Here is an 18376-nt window from a genome sequence, read left to right as displayed (position 1 = left end):
CTTTATGTCTATTACATTTTGTGAATAGTGTTGTTTTATGGCAGTTTACTTGAACAATGTTATGTGTAAAGACTGATGTTACTGGATTCAGAGTTATCGTACATGTTCACCTGCATAGCAGCGGACATTTAAATGAGATACTGTGAAATGGACTCTGAAAAATGCATATTTTTAATGCTGAATGTTTTATTTTCTTGTATTTTTTACTGTGTCTGCTGAAAAGCAAGCAAGAGAAAGAAAGAAAGAAACAAACAAACAGCAAAGACATAAGTTTGAAACTTTAATGTCCTTTTGAAATCAATGTGCCCTCTGGTAAGGTTCCTGGTTGTTTTAGAAACATAACAACAACATAACAATAGTTTTTAGGTTGTGTTGTGGTTGATTTGGCCAGCAGGTTGGAGAAATTGAAGCTTCTAGTTGGTCAGAAAAAGATCTATCATAAAAGTTAGTTGAAGGTGATGGTCCTTCACCCAGCTAGAATGATCATACATGCTAAAATTCAAGCAACTGTAACTTGAATCATCAAACTAGAACAAGTGATGGATTTAAGTAGGGATGTCCCGATCAGTTTTTTTTTTTGCCCTTGAGTTTGAGTCTGAGTCATTTGATTTTGAGTATCTACCAATAGCGAAACCTGATACGATACTTCTATAATACATAAAAAAAGAATAGAGCAAAGAAACAGATTCAGGATGTTCCTTCATTTTACTTAATTCACCCTATTTTAATATTCAACAACTCTGTTAACAAACATAGTACTTCTGTGAGGTTGTTTGAACAGTCAAGTAAAAAATAACTTTAGTGCAACAGTAAATATAAAAAAAAATCAAATATAAAAACAAATAGCAGTTTGCTATAGCAATGTTGTCGTCATCAACTTTATAATACCTCCAGACCGTAGAAATACTCGTGCTTTCCGATTCAAGCTGCATTTGTGTACTACTTTGCCGGCATTTAACCAGTAGCGTCTCTGCAACCAAGTGAACACACGAGAACACACACACACACACACACACACACACACACACACACACACACACATATCCTGATCGTGAGGTAACATCCGATTCCGATCGAGGAAATACTCATTTCCGATCGAGGCGCCCCAGTATAGATGGTGGGACTGCAAACACAATTGATTGTTTTTTTGGTATCACAATCTCTTTTTTTGCAAAAAGATACAAGGCACATTTGACTTCTCACTTTATGATCTCTTAAAAGGAACAGTTAAAAATATATATTTTAAAACATATTTATTTAAACAATGAGCAAATGGGTATTTTGAATCCAATGACAAAAAAAATCAGCTAATTCAAATGTTATCACTTGATTGAATAGCCGTTATCCGTGGTTATCAGCTGATAGATATGGGCCAGTAGGGGCCTTCTGCACCTACTAGTAGGCTTATTACGCCGTTATCATCTATCCACATGGTTAATCAGCAATAGATTACATATTGCTGTGGCCGGAAGTTCAAGAGAATTATTTATATCATTTGTTAAATTTCCCATTAATTGTATTTTATTAACGTCTACCCCTACCCAATCGTCACATTATTGTAAAAACAGATTTGGATATGAAGTTTTCTCTTATAGTATAACTGATTAACCATGTGGATGGATGATAACAACCTACTTAACTCTACTAGAATATAGTAATAACTCTATAGAAAATAGTAATAATATATCTTTCAAAATTTCTTTAACACAAACACGTTTGCAGAAGGTGAATAAAATGATGACAGATTTTTCATCCTTTTGAATAAACTATCCCTTCAACAACGCTTACTGAAATGGCTGTTTTATGATGAAAAACATCATTTTCACTCTGAAACATTCATTTCTTTAGAAGTTAAAAATAATCATCAAAGTCAACATCCGACCGATTGTATTCCATAGAGAATTACTCTCATATGGAGTTTACAGAGCCAAAGGCCTAATGTTAAAAGGCGTGTGAAATCTCTCCTCCTGTCAAGCCTCTCATTGCCTTAGACAACTGTGATTTCAATTAACTGCAGCAAATGAATGAATACGTTGCAGGCACACTGACTTTGTTTAACCTAGAGGGGCTAAATGTTCATAAGTCAGACATGAAATGGATAAAAAGCCATTGTCTGCTTCAGTCAAATGGAGCTTTTAGTAGAATTTCATTTCTCTGAACAAGCTGAATCATTTCATCGTTCTTTTATCTACTTGCAGTTTTCTACACACACACACACACACTATTTACAGAAACATTCTCAGATTGGATGGAACAGAAAAATAACGTTTCGTTAAGAGTATCTGTGTGTTCTTAGGTTAACAGTGATTAGTGTGATCTCTCAGTCTTAGCGTATATCAACATTAGAGATTCCACAATATCCTATATTTCACACAGTCACTTTTAGCCTATATATTTAAAGTACTAACAGTACTTAAAAAATAGAATAGGGTACAGTATAAAAAACTAAATGAGATATTTCAAACAGAGATTAATAAAAATTAATTACAGAAAATTCAGATACCTCTGATTTATTAGTGTTAATTTGGCACCTTGTGGTAATTTCGTTAATTATATGACAAAACTTATCACGTTTGCAGATTATCCTTTCAATTACCTGTTGACGTTGCAAGATGGTGAGCCTTTCTAACCCTCCAACAGCAAATCTTCCAGATGAAGGAGAAAAGCATAAGCTTTTTAACAATAAGGGAATTGGTTGTTTTAAATCTGTAATTTATAGAATATTTTACAATGTCACTAGCCGAGTTTCCTTCCTGACGTGACGTCAAAGTAGCTGACTATAGTTTTGAAATGTAGTAACCATACAATAAACATGGCAAGTTTAATTGAGATTAGTCACAGGGGTTTAATGTTCAATATGTCAAAGTACACATTTAAAGTACACTTTTTTTTTTTTTTGTAAATTCTGTGATTTTTATTCTAAATTAGTTATTTCCATCACATGTAAAAAGTCAGTGAAAGATGAAGGTGAAGTGTTATGGTGTGAAGGATGTTTTTTTTTTTTTTTTAATTTTGAAGCAGCAGGAGTTGGGTTATTTACTGTATAAAACTAGCTTAGAGTTAAGGCAAATGTTTATCAGTTGCTCCTATTGCAATCTGTTTCCTTCCTTGTGTTTGTCACTCAGTTTACTTAATCAATGAACAAATTACTTGAAAGACAGTGAGGATTGCCACAGCAAAATTCTTTTAAGCTTTAAACAGTAAAATAATGACATGACCAGTCTAGAATCCTGCTCTAAACACGATTGAATACCTGTGGAAAATCAAATGTATGTCTAAGAAACACCACAGTCAGTTGTCTGTGAAAGAGACTGTCTAAGAGACTAGTTATATTCATTCAGTTAAAGGGCCTTGCAGTAAATATTAGTTGTGCCTTGCAATCATTCTTTTTTATGCTGCAATAATTACTGCTCTTTGTTCTCAAAATGTCATTTTATAAAATTGTACTACATAGCTTCAATTTTGATAAAGGTTACATTATATTATGCGTAATTATTTTTCTTCAAATTTTTATATCCAATGTTCTGGACAGGAAACTAGAGGAATCATATGCACTTACTCAGCTAAAGGCTAAAATATCTGCACAGAAATGATTGTAGTTTTTTTATTGCCTCTATATTTTTTCTTTGAGATTTTCTTACATCTGCAGGTTTATGGGTGCTGTGGTCATCGAAGAACTGACAAATGACACAGGAATTTCTGACCTCATTCTGCATAAAAACTTAGATTAATGAACATCTTCTTCAGCATTTCTTTGCATATAAAAGTGCAAACAGTAGCATTTTTACACCACTCATGGTAAGAGCATGTGCTGGTGTGTGTGTGTGAGAGTGTTTGAGACTGGGTGTTAGGAACAAGAGTAATGCATTCATGTTGAGCAGCATCTATTAACAATAGCAGCACTGAACACAAATTGTTTCTCATTGGAATTGTAAATTTTGTGGCAGATACAGCTAGAATGAAGAAAACCTTGCCAATAAATGTAATGGCAAGTATCGCATCTCTTAATATCCAATAAAAATACATTTGTTTCTCTGACAAAAAAATGTCATACAGAAATATAAATAAAAAAGCAAATGTTAATTTTATATCTTCATATAAATTCTGTTGTTTTTGTTAGTTATAAGCTGGGGGCGACGCAGTAGCGTAATATGTAGTGCTGTCGCCTCACAGAAAGAAGGTTGCTGGTTTGAGCCTCGGCTGGGTCAGATGGCGCTTCTGTGTAGAGTTTGCATGTTCTCCCTGCGTTTGCGTAGGTTTCCTCCGGGTGCTCTGGTTTCCCCCACAGTCTAAAGATATGTGGTACAGGTGAATTGGGTAGGCCAAATTGTCCATGAGTGTGAGTGAGTGTGTATGGATGTTTCCCAGAGATGGGTTGCAGCTGAAGATAAAAAACTGCATGCTGGATAAGTTGGGTAAACTGCATGAAGGGCCGAAAAGAAAATGAATGAATGAGTTATAAACAGGATTAACATAGCAATTACTTAGTAGAAGTTATGAATTTATTTACACACCTAGCAATTTTGGGAAACTGCCATGAAGTAAATTTGTAGACAAAAATATTCTAGTTAAATGAAGTAAAAAGTATTTTTTAGATGTACTTTTTAAAATAACTTTTAAATATTCCTAAACCAGTAGTGCAAATATTTATTTACCTAAAGTGCAAAGTTTACTTCGTTTTGATATATTGTGCAGTCTTATAACATAAAATACAGCTTCTGGTTACTCTTGAGCCTAACCTCTAGAATTATGGCTGGTTTTAAAACTGTTAAACCCCAAATGTGCGATCTCATGTCAGGAAAGCTGTTTAAAGAGCAATGACATTTAGCATTAAGAGCTCAACATGTTATCAAAATCAAAATTCCCTTAAAACTGCTGCCTGTCATCTTGCAGGAGTCACTCGGTCGATAGCAGACGTTCCAGGATTGAAGACTTTTTAAGATTTATTGAGTCTTAGTAAATCTTTTAAGTCTGGCTGCAAGAATTACAGCATTACCTTGTCAATTTCTCAGTTCTCGTAGTCAGAAATGCTGGCTATCTGGTCAGCAAGTGACACTAAGTTTTCTTTTCCTTTTTTTAAAAGTGGCTTGCGTAAATTTAATAACAAGCTTCTAGTGTGTTTTCCACATTCCTGACATGCATAAACATTTTTTTAGTTAGGAAAATGCTAATTCATGTTAACAATGTGAAAAACATTAGAAGCTTGTTACTCAATTCATGTCAGCCAATTAGCCACTATGCTAAGAACATGGAAAATTAAATATGCCAGCATGTTAATTTATTTCTTATATATATATAACATGCTGAGCATGTTAGCATGGTCTCTATCATGGATTGTATAGTGATAGCAATTAATAAAATAAATAGTATCAACTAATTAAGATGAGGTGAAGCAGTGGCGCAGTATAGGTAGTGCTGTCGACTCACAGCAAGAAGGTCGCTGGGTCGCTGGTTTGATCCTCTGCTCAGTTGGCGTTTCTGTGTGGAGTTTGCATGTTCTCCCTGCGTTCGTGTGGGTTTCCTCCAGGTGCTCCGGTTTCCCCCACAGTGCAAAGACATGCGGTACAGGTGAATTGGGTAGGCTAAATTGTCTGTAGTGTAGTGGATGCTTCCCAGAGATGGGTTGCGGCTGAAAGGGCTTCCACTGCGTAGAAATGTGCTGGATAAGTTGGCGGTTCATTCCGCTGTGGTGACCCCGGATTAATAAAGGGACTAAGCCGACAAGAAAATGAATGAATGAATAGTTAAGATGAGTAAATATGTTGTTACTATGTTTCTAGCATGGCCAGCATATTGTTAACATGATGTAGCATGTTTATGTCATAATTAACATACTGTTATCATGAATTAAAATTGCTAAGATGTTTAGAGCATAGTTAGCATATTGTTAGGTATAAATGCACAGCTACATGCGTTGCATGCACTGTGGGTCAAGCCGATTACTTGACCCACAAGTATAAACCAGGCTTATGAATTACTTTGTAACTACATTCTTTGAGTTAGATTGTTGTTACCATGCGCCTGCTGAAAAAACAAACAAACAAAAAAAAAAAAAACAGCTTAAACCAGCCAGTTAGCTGGTATTAGCTAGCATACCACCCTGGTTTCAGAGGGGTTTTAGCCATTTCCAAATGGGGTGAAGACCAGCCAAAACCAGCTATGTCCAGCTTAAACCAGCCTGGTCAGGCTGGTTTTAGCTGGTCATTTCCCAGCCTGACCAGTTAAGAACAGGCTGAAAATGGCCAAAAAACAGGCTGATTGACCAGCTAAAACCAGCTAACCGACCTAGGCTAGTTTTAGCTGTGTTTTTCAGCAGGGGCCTTTAGCTTGATGCTTTTATGTTTCTGCTGTAATTAAAATATTATTAGCATATATTGGTTTCTAACATACATTTACCATGAATTAGCATGTTGCTTCCATGTTTTTAGCCTGAAATAAAGGGTGACCTATGATGATCATTTTATGCTAACCAGTAAACTTGTAGTATTTGCTTAAAAAAAATTTTATAAATGAAAAAGTGAGACATTTGAGTAGTGTTAGAGCTAAAATTATTTAAGGCTAATACTAATATATAGATGTTGGAATATGTTCTACATATGAAAACATACCTGGTCTCTACCTGAAGTCTCTACCTGAAGTGTACTTTAGAAAATGAACTTGAAGTATACTTATGATTTTAAGGGGGAGCAGTATCATGTGCAATGGGATCTCAATAGCAGGTGGTGTAACATTAATGGGGTTGAGCACTGACACAGCTGCACCAACCCTTAACACACAGCTTACACACTGTCAAGAGAATAAAGGTACTGTCTGCTTCAGGGCGTTGTGGTTTAATTAGCTCTATATAAATAGGCTGTTTAGCAGTGCGATGTGTGACCATGCTGTCCCTATACCCTTGAAAAGTTCAATAAGCTGCAGTTCTCCAGCTATGGGGTCCTGCTCTCATGCTGGCCCAATAATGACCTTTGGGAGGATGTCGCTTTTTTGAAAGTCAAAAGCAGATGTCTTTTTTATTCAGAAGTGCTGCTGGGAAGTGAATAGATGGACAGTAAATGACTGCAATCCACAACGTATAATTTAAAGGCAACATCAAAGACATGTTGGCAAATAATAGCCTGGAGATCTTTTATACTTTTTAAGCATAGAAATAGAACAGATGCACTCTTTGACAATCGAGCTTCCAGAATTCACCTTTTTTTCCACCCAGTCATTTCTTGGGAAGGGTGCAGGAAAATTGTCACATCGCTTCATTCTTTTCCCTCAGTGTCACAGTCTCAACATGGAATAAAATCATTCTCACTTCTGACCTTATCTGTCACTTCAAAAAAGGACTGAGGTGTTACTGGACAACCTAAAACCAGGTTGAAATCCATTCTGCACTGTGGATGTTGTAGGAAATAATCCATCTGTCTGCTTGATATCAAGTACGATTCAAACATATGTACTATAAAATGCAAATGTATCAAAAAAGGTTCATCCAGGAAGAATAAAGAGTGTAATTATAAATTTAACAAGTTTTCTGCAGGGGTGACATGGTGGCTCAGTGGTTAGCACTGCCTCACAGCAAGAAGGTTGCTGGTTTGAGTGCTAGCTGGGTCAGTAAAAATTTAGTTGAGATTTCTGTTTGGAGTTTTTGTATTCCCTGTGTTCGTGCGAGTTTCCTTTGAGTGCTCCAGTTTGCCCCACAGTCCAAAGATATGCAGTGCAGGTGAATTGAATAACCTTAATTGGCCATAGTGCATGTGTGTGAATGAGTGTGTGTATGGATGTTTCCCAGTATAGGGTTGCAGCTGGAAGGGCTTCCGCTGTGTAAAACATATACTGGATAAGTTGGCAGTTCATACATAAGACTAAGCCGAAGGAAAATGAATGAATGAATGTTTTCTGCATGGTGCATGTAGTATTTTGCTAACATGTTTTAGCATGTTTATCATTTGGCAAGGATAGCATATTTCTAGCTATCATTTTTCCCCATTGGGATTTTTAGTATGCTGTGTGCTGGCAGGTTTAAATAGCATGTTAGCATTTCAATTATGGTTTGTGTGTTATTGTAGCAATAAGGGCACATGTTCATCCAAGACTTTTTGCATTAAAGAAATGCCAACTGAACGTTTTTTTTACTATTGATGTCAATGGAATTTCTGTGTTTTTGAATCACCGGCTGCATAGTCAGGAGCTGAGCATGTGTTTTACACTTAGTGCTGAGCGCTCTACCTTTTTTTTTAAAAATGATTTAAATGTTGGAAAAGCATTATAAACTCACAACTAAACATTTGTAATGTATTTTAGCTGTTCATTTAAAAACATTAGCATTTTGATTGCCTAAAAAAACAAACTTTGAAAACTGATTTCAAAGTGCAAGATTTTGCACGTGACACCATTATGGTCTCTGTGTTAGCTACAAAAATATAATTTTGTAAAAAAGTGACACCATGCACATTACTTGCTCAACTGTATTAAAAAGCAATGGTGGACTACAGGCCTATTAGCGTATAGATACATAGTTTTTTCAAAGTGGCATCGCCATCTACTGGCCTGGCATGCATTATACATATCTGAATGAATAATAATCATTTTGACTCAAATTGTCATCTTTACACAAATCATTCAAAAATGCAAAGTCAAAACTTTCCCATATTCCCAAAAGTATGTCCCATTTTTAGTTGTTGTGTAAACATACCATGAGACATGGCTATAAAGGGAACCCAATAAGTAAGAATTTGGTAGAATAAGGAGCATATTTCTCCTCCAGCAGACCTAATATATTACGAATGTCTCAAACATTCACTGTCTTAATATTCCAGCTATGCAACACTCACTTCTAAAGACGAACTTGGCCAAGTAACGTTTATTGCACTCTTTGGACCTAAAAATATCCCCCCCCCCTAAATGTCCATTATGCCGTCAAGGCTGTTTAGTACCGCTCTGGCGCTGTGAAGTGTGATGTTGTTGTGTTTCGCGTGGTTTATAGTATCTCCTGTGTGGCTTCTCATTCCTCAGGCTCATTCTGTAAATAAACATCATCATCATATTATGGTTACTTGATTGCCCACTAAGCTCCAGTTGTGTGCTTACTACAAATAAAATCACTGCTATAAATAGACGAGGTGAAAGTTCTGCTATACTAGCAATTCTGTGGTATTTTTGGACCTTTGTGTTTGTTTCTCAGTCTGATTTTGTTTAAAGGTGTGATTTCTGTGTGATAATAATGGCCATTGCTCGACAGACTTGACAGACATTCTCTCACATCCCTGATATACAAGAAAGACATTTAATGGTGTTTAAATGAGCAATAATAATAATAATAATAATAATAAAACGTCCTACCATATACAGTGACTGACAACTTTCAGTCTGTATATGGCACCAACAACCAGCTTCAAAGTGTCACTTTAATTACATCTTACTTTCCATTCTAATGGTTAGTTTTAACTTCAGCAGATCCTCTTGACCACATCTAAATGTTAAATGCCATCTAAATTACGCTACAGACTAAAGTCTTGTCGCCTATCCATGTTTTAGGAACAACAACAAATAATAACTTGACTTCTAGTTGATCATTTGGTATTAGAGGTGGCTTATATCAAAGGCAAAGGCCTCTAGCTTATATCAAAGGCAAAGGCCTCTAGGTTGCATATTTTAACATTTTTTAAAAATATTTAATTAGGACAGTAAGGTCTGACTCTGCTTAGACAAAAGTCTTGTCACTTAACAGACATAATGTACAGTATAGAATATAAAGTCATGGTGTAGTGGAAAAAGAAAAAATATTGTGTATGACTCCCATGAGCTTGGATGACTGCATCCATACATCTCTGCAAGGACTCAAATAACTTATGAAATGGCAAAGAAAGCATTCTTGCAGGAGTTCATCAAGATTTTTTGGAGTCATCTTTCATACCTCCTCCTTGATCATCATTTATCATTTTTACACCTCACTCTATAAAAAACCCTGTTATTTATATAAATTATTTATTATCTGTGTTTTGCAACATTTTTTTTGGTGCGTAATATACACTGAAAAAACTGAAATGAGGAAATTAATATATATATTTATTTATACAACAGTTCTGTCTGGTTCTCAAATCTGATTGGCTGATAGCCGTGCAATATTCTGCAATATCTGAACTCCTACAGCCTCTTTACCCATTGTGTATTACTCCGCCCACATACAGCCAGCAAAAAGCAGACACTACAGATCTAAAGTTTAAAAAATGCACGCTCAACTGTTTAACTGTCAGCTTATGATTTGAATCTGGAAGAAATTAGTTCCTCATACAAAAGGGTTTTTGAGACTCTCCATGTTTGATTTTGTTTTTATATACACAATTATGCCGTCAAACTGTTGTATAAAAGCAATATCAGTGATTATTATACAACAGTTTATTAAGCGTCAAGTCTACGATACTGGCTGAAGTAATCAGTAATAATGAACATAAAGTCTTTTAGCAGGGGTAAACAACCCAATTGAATGTGTGCATGTGTGTTTATATATATATATAAATATCACACTCGTAGCAGTGCAATATGGCTGTATATCGGCACTGGTGGGGGCACTAAGGCACTCGGCCTGCGGCCTCAAGCCAACGCACGCCTCCCACCAGTGCCGATATACAGCCATATCGCACTGCTACGAGTGTGATATTTATATATATATATAAACACACATGCACACATTCAATTGGGTTGTTTACCCCCGCTAAAAGACTTTATGTTCATTATTACTGATTACTTCAGCCAGTATCGTAGACTTGACGCTTAATAATCTTTAACAATTAAATGATTGTTAAAACAAGCAAGCAGCATGTTGGAATCAACTGCAAAGTTACAAGCCATTTAAAACACCATGTGAGTGATTTTTAACAGCAGTGAGTAATGACTTTCTGTCAGCACACAACAAACTTTGTTAATTACCAAATGACACATATACACTTCATATGTGGAAGCTTGAATAACAAGCCTGCTACCTTTTAGCGAAGCCTTAAATTATTCTCACCAATGACATATTCAACATGATTTAAACAGATCTTTTATAGAGTAAGCTTTGTGTAATTTTCACTCGCTCTCCAAGGAAACAGGCGTTCATTTTCAGTGAATAACAGAGGTGCTGAAAAAAAATGTCTGGCACCTCAAAATCCTCACACTTTCCTTTACCTCAAAGGAACTGTATTTGCACAGGATTCATTGATTGGTTGTGGAAGGTGGCAAACAGGGGCTTGGCAGAAAGTCATTTTGTGCCCACATGTTGGTCATAATCGGGAAAGGGCATGTCTATTAAAAAGCGAAGTCTTCCTTTTATACGTTTGGAGCTTCCGAGCATTGAGTGACACATCTTTTTTTAGTGTTTTTGAGTCATAAAGTTTGATGAGCTCTGGGAAACTGACGCGAGGGAATAAAGCTACTCATCTATCTTTAGCGTGAGCCCACTGAGGTATAATTTATCGATATATGCCAATTTGAGTGAGTGCTTTTGACATAGCCTTTCATTAGTTGCTCTCCTGAAAAGAGGAATAGATATAATGACTGATGTAAAACTGTAAACTCTGCCTCCGATGTACTGTAAAGATGAGCAGTTTATATAGCTAAGGTGGCTCTACATTGTTAACTTGCCATTTAATAAAAGGTTGGAAGATCGAAAATATTTAAGCAGAACAAACATTTTATTTTGGCCTGAGTTAATAAGATGTGTTACTTTACATTTGCACATATTTACTGAAAAAATGGCAAAATAAAAGATTTTCCAATCTAGTCAGAATATTAATGTTGACTGGATTAATAAACATAAATCAAGCCACTTCTTAATTTTTTCTTTTTTTTTTTTTTTTTAGATGGAGTCAAGTTTGGGCCATCAACAAAAATAACAAAAATGCAATGAGGATATTAAAAAAATATATCAGTAGAACTAATTACAAAATAATAATTACTTGAAACTGTGCTCAATTTTGCTCATTTAATGCTCTCTTAAGCAGTGTTTCGTCTTTTTATATTGTATATATTGTCATTTTTAACACTAATGCCAAGGAAAATATATAATATTATAGTATTTTATAGCGACGCAGTGGCACATCAGGTAGTGCTGTCGCCTCACAGCAAGAAGTTGATGTTTCTGTGTGGAGTTTGCTTGTTCTCCCTTCGTTACTCCAGGTGCTCCGGTTTCCCCACAGCCCAAAGACATGTGGTACAGGTGAAATGGGTAAGCTAAATTTTCCATAGTGTATAAGTTTGAAATAGTATGTATTGATGTTTTCCAGAGATGGGTTGCAGCTGGAAGAGCATCCGCTGTGTAAAAACATATGCTGCATAAGTTGGCGGTTCATTTCGCTGTGGCGACCCCAGATTAATAAAGGGACTAAGCTGAAAAGAAAATGAATGAATCATGTATAACTAACAAATAACTGTTTATAACATACCAAAAAATAAATACTTTGACAATATTTCTTAAGTCCTCTTATGGGTAAAACTGAGTTAGAAAATGGCATCAGCTGTATTTGTATTTGAGACAATATGACACGAGTAAGCAGTGTTGGGGAAGCTACTCTGAAATTTTAGCTAGATACGATTCTAAATATGCTTGTAAAAAAGTAACGATCTACATTATAACATCCAAAAGTAGCGAGTGCTATTAAAGCTACTTTTTGCACAGAAAGGGGTATATTACAAACGTCAACAAATTTAAATAATTGGTACTTAAAACAGATAATGTCAAAGCTTAATGTTTTATTACAGTTTTTAAATTTCTCAGACTGTCAAGAGTCAAAACAAGTATGATCTGCAACAAATGTAGTATTGCAATAACAAAATATTTAACTTAGATTAAGCATACTGTAGGATTTTCTTTTCTTATTTTGAAAAGAAATTGTGTTAAAGCCCTCGTATAACTTTTTTCATTACTTGCCAACTGTTGTAATACTTTATATATTGAACTTCAACTTTTGTCACTTAATACTATCATTTACAAAATGACAGTAATAAATTAACCAGTAAATAAATGTTAGACCATTATATGCTGTGCAATGCTGTGCAGGTTCACTATGGAATATAGCTGTTCTCAAGCTTTTCAACTACTTGCTGGAAAAAGTATATCAGTTATAGCAACTGAAAACTACATTATATCATTAGTATAGCTGAACTACTTTTAAACTGCTACAAAATGTAGCTACTATATTAGCTGAGCTGCTCTCCAACATTGCGAGTGAATGGTATGATTCGAAAAATTTTAAAGTTGATTTCAGTTATCAGGTTGAGTGACCTGAAATTCAGTGCAGCATTACATTTTTGGAAATATCTGACAAGTGAACAGCATGATTAATCAGATCCAAGTCGAATATTACAGAGAACTAATTTATGAATTAATTAATGAACATTGTATTGTTGGGAAAAGGTCAAATCAGACATTTGAGGCTTAGCGTAGTGGAATTAAAACCAACACCAATTTCAAAAATCTGAAGCAACCAGCTCTTTCTAAGGTGTATTTCTGCTTCAATGCTTGTTTGTAAACAGCAGATTCTCCTTTATGAAAAATGAAACAGCCACAAGAGCACCTATTAGCATTTAATGAAAAAGTGCAAGTCAAGGGTTTTCAATAGCAATTGAAATAGATGCCATAAAAATGGCTTTGTATTTGGAGTCAGATCTGAATAAGTACAATGGTACCCAAAGGTAAAAATCTACATAAGAATAGACCTGCCCTCGCTGACCCAACCCTTGAATCCTGATGCAATTAAAATTCTCTTTTGCCTCTCAATTTCAAGTGACCTTAACATCTTAAAACCCAAGAGTGAAGATGCATCTTGCACATAAACTCAGCAACTCAGGTCAGACCTTAATTGCTCGGTGAAGGCTATAAAAATTAATGCACAGAATAATAACGGCGACTAACAATACAGTAATCATGCTGTATTTGACAGTCATTTTAATAGATGCTTGCACAGTTTCACATTTTTTACTGATTGATTTTTAAATTGAATAATGAGATCTATTTTACGGTAGCTTTTTATTGTTGACAGTTTAACAAAATGACTGTTATTTATATTTTTAGTAATTTAAATTAATTGTATTGTATTGTTTGGTCATCTAAATTTCAATATAAACACTGACTAATAAACTGCCCTACTTTTTTTTGTAATTTTCCAGTTCCTATACATGTTGCTTCTTATGTATTATAATGTTTGGACTGACTAAAATTGTCAGGAGTTAAAGTTTCCTCATTAACTCTTGTCAGAGAAGAGATCAAGGTCTTTTAATGCATTTTGAAAGTGTAAATTAACAGAAAACACCCATGAATCACAAGCTAGAGGCAGCTGTTAATGAATGGATATTTGTTAGAGTAGTAAAGTGTGTTTTCTCAAATGTGCTGAATAAAGGCAACATGATGTGTAATTTAATGGCATGAATCAGTGTAGTGAAATCAGTGTAAACGCCATGTGCATGGAATGACAATATGGGAGAGAGAATAAATCAATCTCTGAACAATCAGAAATGGGGCAGCTGACCCTCAACGGTGTCAACACAGATATTACAGTGAGCCTTTCTCTCTAAATGTGATTTAGTTAGTGTAAATGGAAAATGATTGGAATGAGATCTGCTCTGAGACACAGAAATGAGCTTATTTATCATGTCGAATCCTGCGTCACTTGCACAGATGCGTATATTTACGTCTCTATAGACCGTTTTTATCTCAGCTTAATTGAATTGAGGAACACTTGACCACTGCCATATTTATAAGCCTCATAACGGATTTATAATTTGCATGTGAGGTTTACATTCTGGATCCATTTTGACTGGGAGAATTATTTGTAAAATGGTTATAAAAGGGTCACAGCTCTTTATTTTTCAGCTAAAACCACATTGAATCTGTTACTTCTCATTCCTGAACGAATGTGAAGAAAATCAATGTTTTAAATGCAACCATGTTATAACTGCACTTGACCCTTTAAAAAAGATGAAAGGGAAACTCTACTAAATTTAGAATGTTACATGAATCACATAATTAAATAAACAAATGAATAAATAAATGAATAAATAAATGAATAACTAACTAACTAACTAACTAACAGACAAAAAAAATAAATAAACAATGTTGTGGAAAAGCAAGTGAAGTGGGTTGATAAAAGTAAAGAAAAATGTTTATGTTAACAGTTGGGTGGCACGGTGGCTCAGTGGTTTGTACCAGGGTGCAAATTACAGGGGTGTTCGGGGGGCATTGACCACCCTAATTAAGGCTTGGTCCCCCCAAAAGGACATCAAAACAAGATGTATGGGAGTCTCTTTGAATCTGAGAAAAAGTTCACTGTATTTTAAATCTGTATTTTAAATAATAATGTTAATAATTAAAATAATAGTTATGTAATTGACCACCCCTGTAACGGTTCATACCACTGTGTATGCATACTCGCGCCAATCGGTCTATGAGAGAAAAAGTCATCCCACAGTCTGAAATAGGCAGATTTAGAGCACCGTAAGACCTCACAAGACTTTTTTATAAAACATGTGTTTTTTTCTACATAAAGTCTCAAAGTAAAGTCAAATTAGATGCATAGTTTATATAGTTTGAACTAAAGTAAGCCAAAAACTAGCTAATTAGGTCAGAATACACTACATAGCCTATCCCACAAAACACTGAAAACTTCAGTATATATTTTTAAATAAATTAGATATAATTTAAATAAATACATACATTTGATTCACTGAAGCATGTATTACACAAACTAACATACTGAAAATGTTGACCCCCTTGATTGTCAGTGTATAATTCGCACACTGGTTAGCACTGGTTCGTTCTGCTGTGGCGACCAGTGATAAATAAGGGACTAAGCCAAAGGAGAATGAATGAATTTTAACAGTTTTCAAAGAAAATAAATTAGTTTTATTTTTATAAACATTTACTCTTTACACAATTGTAACATAAGGAATAGGCATTCCCTCCCCCAAAAGACCTGAATGGCAATATTTTAAAATAACTGTTTCTCTTAAAATAAGAAATCTGAAAAAATCTTTCATTAAAAATAGATTAGTGTGCATTAAGGTAAATGTTTTTGCCATTTCTCATTGAATTCCAAAACTGGTTTACTGAATTCCCAGTAGTTATTAATTAGTTATTGTACCTGTTGAAAAGCTCTCTTGAACTAATTGCAGCAATTTGTGACTTTGAAAGTACAAGGGCTGTTTTAATCAGCATTATGATGGATCACTGTGTAAAATGTGAATATAACTACATATTAATCTGGGCACATATAAACTTTTAATCAGAATAATGGATTCCAGCAGTGTTTTAATTCAATTATTTTATGTCAGAATATTCCTCAGACGGCATATCCAATCAGCCAGTGCTATTTCCTTAAGCCTGGTGCTTAACCTCAGGTTGCTCCAGCAAATATTATACTATTTATAGAGTAAAATTCACTTTGAATAAGACGTGTCAACTAATGACAGAGGAAGTGAGTCTAATTTGCATATATACTGTAGGTTCTAGTTCAAATATTTGGTGATTGCTTTCCATGCAAACATTTAAGATGTTTTACTAATTTTAAAGCTGAACAAGGACATTAAAACATAGTCTTTTTAATTCAAAACAAAATGTAGAACTTAATTCAATTCTGGCTTTTTCTTTGTAATTATTTGACATTGACATGCATTTATGACTGAGTGAAGATTGTTTCTACACTTTATTTTGTTTCTAAATGCATAAACTTTTCTTGAACATTCCTTATTGTACAATAAACTCTTTATCTGATTATCTTTATCTTAATCTAGTTCTAAAATGCATCAAAATCTGACATAATCCAGGGGATGAATTATTATTCTCAACAATATTAATAACCTAAATAAAGGTTAAAAAGATTGCATACTGCACATTTTTGCATATTGAAAAAACTCTTATACGATTATGAGTATATTAAGTCAGAATTCTCATTTTTGGAGAAATTATTCCTGTAAACATTTTCTTTAAATGAACATCCTGCTGTTATTAGAACATTGTTGTGATGTTTGGAGTTGTGTTTATTCAGTATTTTGGGACTACTAAGAATTTTTGACCAATCAGAAGCCAGTGGAAGTATAGCCATTTTATATAAAAATCTAAAAAAAAAGAGATACAATTTTAATCATAATATTTCATTACCTTGGAATTCTAAGGTTCTATCTGCATTCTTAATGACTTTGAGAAATAAGTTTTTGCATTCCAAAGCAAACAGTATGTGTGTAACATTTGTTTTTTTTTTAAATAAAAAGTCCTAAAATGTAAACAACTTATTAAAAAAACATACCTTAATGTAAATAAGTTGTCATTTAATAAGAATATGTCAATAACTCAATTTTGACAAAAAGGTCAAGTAGAACCTTAAATTCGAAGGTGACGATTTTTATTTATTTATTTTGGTAATAATTTATAATCAGATAACCTTTGTGACTCTGAATTCACACATATCAGTGGTCATTTAGATTGAACCCAATCTAAACTTACCCCAAATTTTTAATTCTGCCACTATTTACTCATCCTTTAGTTGTTTCAAGTTCTCATTCTTCTGTTCAACACAAAAAAGACAATTTGTTCTTTACAATGGAAGTTACTGCGGTTAAAGGTTTTCTTTATATCATCTTATTTTGTGTTCAAGTAAATAATAAAAACTATCACTTTAACTACACTCAAAGTAAAACAATTAGTAATTTGTTTCAACAAATCGTGAGCTCCTATATATAATGTCCTCGTAATTAAGCAAATTTTGAGCGTAAAAAAACTATGGTTGTAGTTTTAATACATGCACAAGAGGTCACCCAGTCTCTTACGACGCCGGTTAAATTGTTAAACACACCAGAAAGCAATAATAACGGAAAAGAAAAAAAAACTCCCACCTGAGTCATTTTCTACGGCCAGGTGTTCACAAAGAGCACAGACCTTGAAATTTAACCCACTGCTTTCGCACTAACGCAACAAAGGCATTCGTAAGCCGATGACGAACACTAGTGATGCAGTCTTCAGTGTATTGTCAACATCTTGCAAGTAGTGAAGCTGTGAAGCTCTTCTCGCGCTCTGCCTGTGATTCTCTCATTGGTCGCTGAACTGTCAGCAGCTCGAGCCGCGATATGAGCCACTCACCCGGAGGACAGTTCACTCACGGCTCTAGTGATGCTCACACATATAAACTTGCTATGTTTTACTCGTCTGCCAGCGCCGCGTCCGATAACATTTGACTGAGGTTGCTTTTACGCGCTTGTAAAGCAGGATAAACTTTATGGACTTTTAAGTTTCTACACGATAAACAAAAAATTAACAAAGAAAACGCAACGATGGACGCCTCAAAAGTGGTTTTATTGGCTTCAGCGTTTGGCTTTGTGTTTTCTCCGGTAAGTGTTTGTTTTGGTATTTTAAATAGCTCTG

At 34.7% G+C, this 18376-nt stretch overlaps 1 protein-coding gene across 8 annotated transcripts in view; it reads left to right on the top strand.

Annotated features, from left to right (window-relative positions):
* Window positions 1–18376, top strand: part of vipr1b (vasoactive intestinal peptide receptor 1b) — a 738286-nt gene that overhangs the window by 624178 nt on the left and 95732 nt on the right. For 2 of the 8 annotated variants that reach the window (XR_015524439.1, XR_015524437.1), the window contains exon 1: window positions 18037–18342. The exons of 5 other annotated variants lie outside the window; for them this stretch is intronic. The gene's annotated coding sequence lies outside the window, so the exon portion shown is untranslated. 8 annotated transcript variants of the gene reach the window in all.

Source organism: Danio rerio, chromosome 24 (assembly GCF_052040795.2).
Source record: "Danio rerio strain M-AB ecotype USA chromosome 24, GRCz13ab, whole genome shotgun sequence".
Lineage (NCBI taxonomy): Eukaryota > Metazoa > Chordata > Actinopteri > Cypriniformes > Danionidae > Danio > Danio rerio.
Note: the sequence above shows the minus strand (reverse complement) of the source record. Positions and strands in the feature narration are given on the sequence as shown.